Raw genomic sequence first — 11,078 nt, 5'->3', positions numbered from 1 at the left:
AGGTAATCAATTTCCCAGAAACACGGAATGTATTTATCAGACAGTCTCTGTCTTCAGGAAACAAGTCAATGGCTACTTTTAGCCCATGGTCTGCTTGTAATCTCATGAGAGTGCAGTGTCTCTTTTTGCTGTTTTGTACCTGAAGACCTACAGATGTTAAATTTGCAATAAATGCCTTCATATGCTTGTTCATACTGTAGCATGTTTAGAAATTGTGTTACAGATGTTGCTGGGAGGGATATTTTCTGTGGGCATGCACCCATCTGGGGGAGAGTGTGTGGGAGGAGCCAGAGGAGGCGGGAGAGCAGAGAGGCTGGTGGGAAGAAAAATAATGATCTAGAATAGGTAAGAAAAAGGGGTGTAGTGCAGGACTGTTCTACAGGAATATAGAAAGTGTGTACGGTGTGGCTGTGGCCCACAACAGCCAAATAAAGTTAGTTTTCAGCCACTTGCCTCCTCATTCCCATAACGGGAACTTTACAATACCTTGCCGACAGACACATTCCCCGGATCTCCTGAGACATCCCTCAGTCCCCAAATGTGAGGAATGGATGTTCTGAATGATGTAGCTCCTGAATACTGTCCAATCCTGAAACTCAGCTCCGTCTGAAAGGAATAATAATACCCAGTTTCTACCCGTGTGTCTCTCTTATACTGTGGCCACCGTCACCTCATGCTGTTAATCAGTGTCTGCAGTTCTGCATCTGCGTCTGCAACAGAACAAACTGCACTTAGTCTCTCTGCTGAGATTAGAATATAGTCTCCCATGTTAATGTTTCTTCCCCTGCCATTTTTCTAGAAACTCTCTCAACTCTCAATCATTATCTTTGCAGCCTGTCACTGTCTCCTGTGATCAGTACATCATCTGCCATGATGTCTCTGCCAGGTAAGCCCTCCAGTACTTGGGTTAGCTTATACTGGAAACCTTCTGGTGCTGGGCTAATCCCTATCGTCATCCTTAGCCAATAAAATATGCCGAATGGAGTGGCAAAGGTGGTGAGATACCTGGATTCCTCTGCCAGTTGCACATGCCAAAATCCATGCTTGGCATCACAAACTGTAAAGACTTTTGTTTTTGACAACCATCTTAGATTTAGTCTTAGTCTTAGTCTTTTGGACTAAAATGCTTATTAGTTTTAGTCAAATTTTAGTCACTTCTATATGTGATAGTTTTAGTCCAGTTTTAGTCGACAAAAACTCAAAAAGGTTTTAGTCTAGTTTTAGTCAAAAAAAAGAAAAAAGAAGTATAGTCTTTTAACAAATTAATTTAGGTCAATAAGTATTGGAGATTGCTGCTGGGCAGTGTCACACATAAGTTGTGAAAATAGCAGTAGATCTATAAGTTCAACACATTGTGAGCTTGCAGATCAGATATTTTCACCAATAATTACAATAATAAAGGAATGGTTTTAGACATATAAGGTTTCCACCCAACTGCAAATACTTTCTGATCTAATGATTGTGCATTACACACAGATAAAGTGGTAACAGTGGAATCAATGTTCATTACTCCAAAAAAGCCAAAAACAAAAACATTCTACTTCAGCAATTGTGGCTTTTAGACTGAAGCTAGCAGACTCTTCGTATAACAATAACTCGACCTGTTTAACATATCAAGTTACACGCTGACAGAACATAGACACACAAAGAGATGACCACACCGTCACTGAATGTAAACATGGCTAAACATGCTGCTAAAGTAACACACACACAATGAACTGACGTTAGCGTAACAAAAGCTAACTTTAGCCTGAAGTTAGCAGCCCATTTGCGGCAGGAGTATGTGGAAAACTTACTAATTTATAAGCTTACTATGAAATTTATCACGAGCCGATTGTCGAGTAACATTGTAACGTTACGTAGGCTATACGATATGTTAACAGCACTTGTAACTTACCTTCGAAAAAATATCCTTGTGGTGAGCCTTCAGGTGCCGCTTAAGGTTGGTCGTATTTTTTCCGCCTACTTTGTGGCCACATTTGTCACCGTCTTCCTTCACAATACACTCTGTTTTATTATCTGCTGGGTTATATTTAAAATACACCCATATGTCGTCTCTACGTTTGCGACCACCAAGCCCCTGTGTTGAAACTGCCGCCATTGTGGTCCATTGTCTGTGATGAGTGACAACAGTGTGACGTGTTGAGCACGTTGTGCGCTGCATGCCAGGTGATGGGCATGACCAAACAAGGATAGAATGCAGCAACAGATACTTTTTAGGTTTTAATTGACACGCACAATAAGCAGAAATGTCATGCATTTTAAACGTCTGACAGACCACCCACTAACATTTTCGTCCATTCTCGTCTCGTCAACGAAAACTCACACAAGTCTCGTCATGTTTTAGTCATCAAAGACCAGTGTTTATCTCGTCACCGTCTCGTTATCGTCATGAAAAAAAGTGGCGTCAACGAAATGATTTCGTCATCGTCATCGTTGACGAAAACAACACTGGTTGGCAGGGGGAAAAAGGTAAGTTTTAATGCTCTATTTAATGGTTGCAGATCTATGTAGATTCTGGGCGTGTCATTCGATCTTTGCACTCCAGAGGCATAGTGACCTTTTGCCATCTACAGGACATGTTTTGTGTTGCCCCTGTCCTCCAGCACAGGGTCACCACCTGTCTGTGTTTAGCACTGCAACCGGTATGGCCCAGTGTTGCAGGTTACAGTGGAGAACCAAGTGAAAGGAAAGACACCAATTTTCAGTATCATCACACAATTTTTGCAAGGCTCATGATCACATTTACTTTAAAAACTAAATGATATGCACATACGTACGTGTCATGCTGCTCACAAGTGATGAAACCATTGGCACTTTGAGTATTTATTTTTGTTTTCTTTAAACAGTGAATCACGTTGCTTGCTTGAAGTTTAGCAAACGTTAGCTTAGCATTTTGTAACTGTTGAAAAAGACTTGTATACATGTATATTGTGTCAATTGTGCGTATATTGTAAAATGAGAGTTAACAGTAAGGTTGCCATTGTGGAAGCGAAAGAAATTAACTCTGAGTGAGCTGCTTGCCTTTGCTTCAAGCAAGAAAAAACAAAGTCCAAAACTCAGGGTTGATAAGGTAAAAGTCTTCTTTATTAGTGAGACGATGCAATATAGTGTGACAGAGTGCATAACCTGGGTGTTTGCACACCCCCCCAAGATCTTCCACATGGTTGGTCACCATATAGCATGTCCATCCTTGAATTTCCTCTTGCAACCTCCAATCTTGCTTAGTAAGTACATACATAATGATTACATGATTGATTAATCACCTATTGTTCTATCGTTACATATTGTTTGTACTGACAGTGGTTATACTGTGATATACCTGTAACATCCTATAATGATGGAAAGCACTTCATATTATTACCTCAAATTATGGCAAACAGGATAATACTGTAGGTCTTTCTTCCCAAATGCTCATGCACTGTTCACCGTTATCACGACAGCCTTCCCTTACAAGCCCAACAGATGCACCCTTTTCCCAATTAGGACAGTTGTTTGACTGGTGCCAGGTCAGCGTGTTCCATAGTATGTTTTCCCTAGTATACTTCCTCTCACGAGTTTTCCAGAACAACACCACACTCTCACCCAAAGCCCAGGACAAAGTGTTTTTCGACTCCCCCAAATGTAACAACATCTAAACCTAAGGTCCATCCACAATCCCAGAATGCAACAGTATCTTCTTGCCTAAATGCCTAAGACAAAACATTAACCCCATAATTTCCCCTACCCCAGTACGATTCTTCCACTCCATGTGTCTGGGTTTCTCCAGACACAAATTTTTGTTTTACAGGGTGGCCACGGAAGACTCATACGGAAGAAGCACTGCCTGGCCGGTGGGCGCAAAAGCTCAATAATATTCTGATCCCCAGTCTCACAAAATATGGTAACCCTGCTCCAGCAGCCTGATCTATCTCTACCCTTCATGGTGGAAGTGGACACCTGAGAGGTGGGAGCTGGAGCTGTTTTATCCCAAAGGCAGGATGAATCTGGAAGAATGCATCCTTTTTGTAGATGTTAACTCCCACAAAATGCAACTATGACATCAGAAACTGGGGACTCCAAGCTATGAAGCTGGCTTTCAGTGAGTGGTGACTGGCTGGAGGGAGCTGTCCACCCGTTCGTGGTCCTCACCAGTCACCACAGTCTGGAATACCTCAAGACTGCCAAGCATCTACACTCCAGACAGGCAAGACAGTCTTTATTGTTCACCTGCTTCAATTTTACTGTTTCCTATATCTCAGGCTCCAAGAACATGAAGGTGGAGGTCCTCTCCCACCAGTTTGAGCCCCCTGTTGTATGAGCAGAGTCAGTCTCTGTTCTGCCTACCTCCTGTTTCCCTGGGACCTCAAGGATTCCATTCACATATCCCAGTGACAAGAACCTCCGCCTGATGCTTCTCCTCCAAGTGAATTGTTTGTACGTCAAACCCTTTGCACAGCTGCCGTCTAATGGGTTCACACCTCCCTCAGCTCTGGTCACCCAGGCGTCTCCTCCTTGGCCCCACTGCTCTCACGGTGGTATTGGTGACTAGGAGTTCATAGCTTCCTGTCCAGTCTGCGCTCAGAACAAAGCATCTCATCAGGCTATTGCTGGATTACTTCAGCCGCTTGCAACTCTGACTTGGCCATAGTCTCAGATCACTCTGGATTTCTTCACCAACCTCCCAAAGTCACAGAGCTACACTGTTATCCAGAACATTGTTGGCAGGTTCTCTAAGATGTGTAGACTAGAGCTGGGGGATTCATGACTCACGGGGGTGAATAACCCGGATCCGTTAAATAACTCATGAGAGACGAATCTGAGGTGTCCATTAACCCGAATCCATCGAGTCCTAACTACTCCATGACTAAACTATAAAGCCCATCACGTACATACCTCTTATAATCATTTCAAACTCATTACAAGATCAATACAGCTATAGTGGCAAGTATAGCTGCTGCAACTTCATACGCTATGGTGGCCCAGAGAGCTCAATGCGCTGCAACTTCAGAAAACACATGCAAACACAAAAAAAACATGCTGCAACTTCAGAAAACACATGCAAACATAAAAAAACCACAACAAATCTGGTCCTCACCTGCAGGTTTAGGGGCATTCTCCACGACAAAACTAACATTTCGCCCACATGAGCTACAAAATTTGTGCAAAGTTGGCCGCTGAAAGCCACAGAACGGACAATACATTTTGATCTGAAAAAACAAAAAATAACAATGTTACCGATTTTAGCATGCTTTATTTGTATTCCATTGTTCTTTATTATTAAGGGTCTGAATAAATTGTAAAATATATTTTTTTCTATCAATCTATAATGAATTTTGACCTGATTTTAACCATTAATGAAGCACTGCAGAATTTTGTCATTTATTTGCATATATTTATTTAGATATTTATTGGCAATTAAATTAATAATGTTCCACAGTTAAGTGTGTGATTCGTCAGATTAGTCTAATAATATCCAAAAGACCAATGAATCGTATGATCAGGTTGTTTAAAAAAAAAAACACCTTTTAGTTCACGCACAACACCTCTGCTCTGACCAAAAGCCACTGAACAAATAATCAGCTCCCAGATGGGTTCGTCACTTTTTGAGGTCCCCCTGAAACATTTCCGTTGTGGTCCCTGCTATTTGCAGCGCATTTTTTGTGTTTGCTGCGCGTTCGTGTGTTTGCAGCGCGTTTCCGTATTTGCAGCGCCTGTGTTGTCAAACTGATGGAGACGTTTTCTTAATTTGTTGTGGTTTTTTTATGTTTGAATGTGTTTTCTGAAGTTGCAGCATGTTTTTTTTTGTGTTTGCATGTGTTTTCTGAAGTTGCAGCGCATTGAGCTCTCTGGGCCACCGTAATACGCACCTGGATCACACACTGCCATGAGTGAATTAGCGCCCTCTACAGCCGGAATCATGCAGCCGGTTTGGAACCACTCACCCGAGCGGGTTAGCGCACCCTGGATCGCACACAGCCATGAGTGAATTAGCTTCCTCTATAGCCGGAATCATGCAGCCGGTTCGGAACCGCTTACCCGAGCAGGTTAGCGCACCTGGATCACACACTGCCATGAGTGAATTAGCTCCCTCTACAGCCGGAATCATGCAGCCGTTTCGGAACCGCTTACCCGAGCGGGTTAGCGCACCCTGGATCGCACACAGCCATGAGTGAATTAGCTCCCTCTACAGCCGGAATCATGCAGCCGGTTCGGAACCGCTTACCCGAGCAGGTTAGCGCACCCTGGATCGCACACAGCCATGAGTGAATTAGCTTCCTCTACAGCCGGAATCATGCAGCCGGTTCGGAACCGCTTACCCGAGCGGGTTAGCCCACCCGGATCGCACACAGCCATGAGTGAATTAGCTCCCTCTACAGCCGGAATCATGCAGCCGGTTCGGAACCGCTTACCCGAGCGGGTTAGCCCACCCGGATCGCACACAGCCATGAGTGAATCCGCCGGTTAGCTCCCTCTACAACAGGTGTTACCATGCAGCCGGTTCTGAACCGCTCACCCGAGCGGGTTAGCGCACTGGGATCGCACGTTCGTTTATCCCGACGAATTCTGAGGTGCGAGACCCGACAAATTTCGCGATCAAGCTACACATCTCGGAACAAACATGGCTGCTTCCACGAACACGCTGTTTTGTTGTTGTCTGAGCACAAAATTTCATGGAAATTAGACATTTATCACTTCACATGAAAGACCGTGTGCGATTACACTCATGACTAATAATACCTTTAATAAAATAAACATTTTGAAGTATTTATGAAATATAGACGATTTTTCCAGCTTCTCAGACAGGAGGAGCAGCCTCAGCACTTCAAAAGTGCAACAGCTGGTATATTTAAATGCTAACCTATAAAACAAATTCCATAGTATGTATATAGTTATTTATTTCCCTACAATACTTCTATATTGACTATAGACGTGTTATTCTTAGTTTTCAGTTGCACTTGTTGCTTGTTTACTCCAATTGATTGATTGATTGATTCCCTTTATTGCTGTTGCAATTCACCATGTCACTAGTCACAAGTACCAGCGAAAAGCAGGCCATCAACCCGACCATACATACACAAACATTATAGGGGGGCAGACAGGTCAGGAAGACAGGGGACTGTAGGAAAACTCAGAGAAACAGATTACGTGAGGAGAGTGGAGGTGAATAAAAAAAACAGCCCCCAGACTGTACTCCAGTAGGAAGTACAATATAGGAACAGAAAAAAAACACCCCAGCAATAAGCACATAGTCACCACAGCTCACAATACTAAGTCGAGACTTGCAACAGGGGAGGGGAATGGGGAGGTGGAGGTAGTCCAGCATAGACAAACAGCCGTCCGTTCCTGCAGCCAATCCGCGCTGTACAAGGACCCGCTCGTTCACGCTGGGGGTATGAAGCGGCGAAGGCGTGGGATGGGGGTAGGGTGTCCTTGTGGTTGGGGGAGAGGAATGCAAGAGAGTCTCACTGCCTTGTTCTTCAGGGGGAGTTGTTGAGCTCAGCAGAGGCCTTGGCCAAGACCCGTGCTGATTAGGGGGGAGCCAGAAGCAGATAGAATGGGGTTGTTTGGGTTTTCAGGCGAGAAACTGTAATTTCGCAGCTCCTCTAATGTCCATGCTGGTCTCCACCATCCAAGATCCTCTGCAGAGCCGTGAGCCTCTCCGTGATGTTATCAAATCTGCGGTCCATAGTCACGGTGATGTTATTATCCGCGGTCGTTAGACACAGTGATGTTATCCAGTTTGCGATCTATAGCCATAGTCTGGGCGCCAACAGCTCTGCCAAGTCCGTCAATCATCCCGGCCAGCCTAGTTGGGCTTTGAACGGCTGTCACCGTCTTCTTCAATTTCCGATAACCCAGGGCAATGCCTAATCCAATCAGCATCAGACCTGTAATCACGGTTCCGAATAGGTAAATGTCTTCGATGTCCTCCACGGAAAGAGCTGCCAGACACACGACCCTCCACTTCTCCCATCCGTCCATCGTGTAGCCAGCTGCGTATGTTCCTGCAGGACAGTCAGGTTCCCCTGAACCTGGGCTTCTCGTCGAGAAGATGGTGTCAATTGCGTTGAGAGACCAGTTGATCAAATCCATAATTTCCTTAGTTGTGAAGAGCAGGGCTGAGAGAGTCTCTCAAGTATAGACAGTAAGACTAGACGAGACGAGAGAAGCAAAGCAGGGAAGATAAGGGGAGGGAGAGGGAGAGAAGTGCGTCCGCCTCCGATGAGAGCTAACAGTTGGTGTTTTTATATTTAATTTTTAGCCTATATGTTCAGCAATTTGCACATTTTCCATTTTTCTTCCATTTGCTGTTGTTCTTATATTTAACACATTTGTTAGGTTAAAAGTAATTTGCACATTTTGCATATATATTATTTTATTTTATTAGTACATTTTGCATTCTTCTTTCATTGGCAGCTTTTATTTGACATTTCATTCTTAGGCTATGTTCTAAGTAATTTGCACATTTTGCATTTTTGTTCCATTTGTTGTCATGTTGTCATGTGTGTTTACATTTTGTATGATTTTTTGGTGTGTGCCACTTGAAAATAAATATTTGCCACTCTTGTCTTAATACTTTGTCATTTATTTCAAAGTACATTCATTCTCATCACAAGCCAGGTATACTTTCTTTTATGAAAAACAAATGTTTTGACTGGCAATTTGGCAATACTGACTCAAGTGACTCAAGTGAATCGCACAACCGGATCAGTTTAGTGAGTGACTCAGAATGAGCCGAATCATAAAAAGGAACCGAACATTACAGCTCTAGTGTAGACTCATGTCCCTGTCTAAATTACCCTCGGCTACTCAGGTAGCTGAATGTTCCCTTACTATGGTGTTCCAGAGGACATAGTCTGTTATCGTGGACCCTAATTCACAGCCTGAGTCTTCCAGGCTTTTTGCTCCATTTGAATTCCTCAAAATAACATCCATAAACGAACAGATTTCTGGAGAGGATGAACCAGGAGGTGGCTTAGACACCTGGTTTTTTGTGTGTCTCCTGACTGACAAAGTGGGCAGGTACCTCCCTTGGGCTGAGTACACCCGTAACTCTCTCATTCAGGGCAGGCACCTCCGTTCCCGTGGGACTCTCAGCCCAGCTCAGTACCTTCTGTACAATGAAGGTACCACAAGAGCAAACATGGAAACGAGTCCATCAGCAGCTGAAGTTCTAGGCCCAGCTCCAGAAGATACAAGCTGATTGTCACCAGGTGTGGTTGTCCACCCAAAACCCCATCCTGCTATAAGTTGGCTCTTTGTTTTATTGGTCCATTCTGGATCATCTGGCAGATCAGCCCAGTCTCTTATCATCTGCAGTTACCCAGGGTTTGCTGGATTTTGCTCACCTGCCAGATCTCTCTGCTCAAACCAGTCTACTATAGCATAGCCCATCCTTTGGTGGACATGGTGGTAGATACAAATAAACACATAGAACCTTTCAGGTTGATTTGTGTTCTGGTTTGACCTAGAAGAGTCTGTCAGGAAACGACAACCAAGGTGGTTTACTAAGGAAATTAAGAATAAAGTCAGGAGGAAAAGGGCTCTGTTCCACAACTGGAAAATAACTAATGATTTCAAAATCAAGCAGGAGTATCTAAGTCTACAGGCAGAGTTAAAAAATGACATTAGGCTATCAAAGAGGGATGTAGAAAGAAAAATTGCATTGGAGGCTAAGCATGACAGTAAAGGTTTCTTCCAATATTTTAACTCCAAGAGAGCACTAAAAGCTGAAATCACTAATTTACAGGATAGTAAGGGCCTTATAATTGATAACGAAATTGATATGGTAAATGAGTTTAATGATTATTTTTCAAGGGTGTTCACAATAGAGAACACAAGTAACTTACCACCAATTAATACGAATACAGCATCGTCTATGACCAATATATGTATAACTGAGGTTTATGTGATACTAAGCCTAGCTAAACTCAAAATAAATAAATCACAGGGGCCTGATGGCATCTTACCTTTAGTCTTGAAAGAGATGAGGGATATTATTAGCCAACCTTTGACTTTAATATTCCAGAAATCGTTATCTGCGGGTGTGGTACCATCAGATTGGAAGCATGCTAATATAACACCCATATTCAAAAAAGGGGATAGAAGTAATCCGGCAAACTATAGGCCAATCAGTTTAACTAGCATTACTGGAAAAATAATGGAAGCTATAATTCAAGTGAAAATGGTAGATTACCTAGATGCAAATAACATTATAAAGGATAGCCAACATGGATTTAGGAGAGGTAGATCCTGCTTAACGAATCTGCTTGAGTTCTTTGAGGAAGCTACAAGTGAAATTGATCACAAAAAGGCCTATGATGTGATTTACTTAGATTTCCAGAAAGCCTTTGATGTTGTCCCCCACAAACGGCTCTTGTTAAAGCTTAAAGCTGCAGGAATTTTAGGAACTGTGGCAGCTTGGATCAAAAACTGGCTAACTGATAGGAAGCAGCGAGTAGTTATTAGAGGCACTATGTCACAGTGGGCCTCCGTTTATAGTGGGGTACCGCAGGGTTCAATTTTAGGACCACTATTGTTCCTAATTTACATTAATGATATTGACACGAATACATACAGTAAACTGGTTAAATTTGCAGACGACACTAAGGTGGGCGGGGTAGCGGATACTAATCTAGCAGCAGAGAGGCTCCAACGGGATCTGGATTTAATTAGCGAATGGGCTGATACTTGGCAGATGAAATTTAACACAGATAAATGTAAGGTAATCCATGCAGGGAGCAGAAATATACAGTACAGATATTTTATGGGTTCCACTGAAATAAAGGTAGCTGATTATGAGAAAGATCTCGGTATGTATGTTGATGCTTCCATGTCCCACTCTCGCCAATGTGGGGAAGCAATAAAAAAGGCGAACAGAATGTTGGGTTATATCTCTAGATGTGTGGAGTTTAAGTCAAGGGAGGTGATGTTACACTTATATAATTCCTTGGTAAGACCCCACCTAGAATACTGTGTGCAGGTTTGGTCACCATACCTCAAGAAGGACATTGCTGCCTTAGAAAAGGTGCAACGAAGAGCTACGAGAATGATTCCTGGTCTTAGAGGAATGTCTTACGAGGAGAGGTTAGCGG

The sequence above is a fragment of the Paramormyrops kingsleyae genome, chromosome 4, assembly GCF_048594095.1.
Source record: "Paramormyrops kingsleyae isolate MSU_618 chromosome 4, PKINGS_0.4, whole genome shotgun sequence".
NCBI classification, from domain to species: Eukaryota; Metazoa; Chordata; class Actinopteri; order Osteoglossiformes; family Mormyridae; genus Paramormyrops; species Paramormyrops kingsleyae.
The sequence above is the reverse complement of the archived record's forward strand: the minus strand, read 5'-3'. Positions refer to the sequence as shown.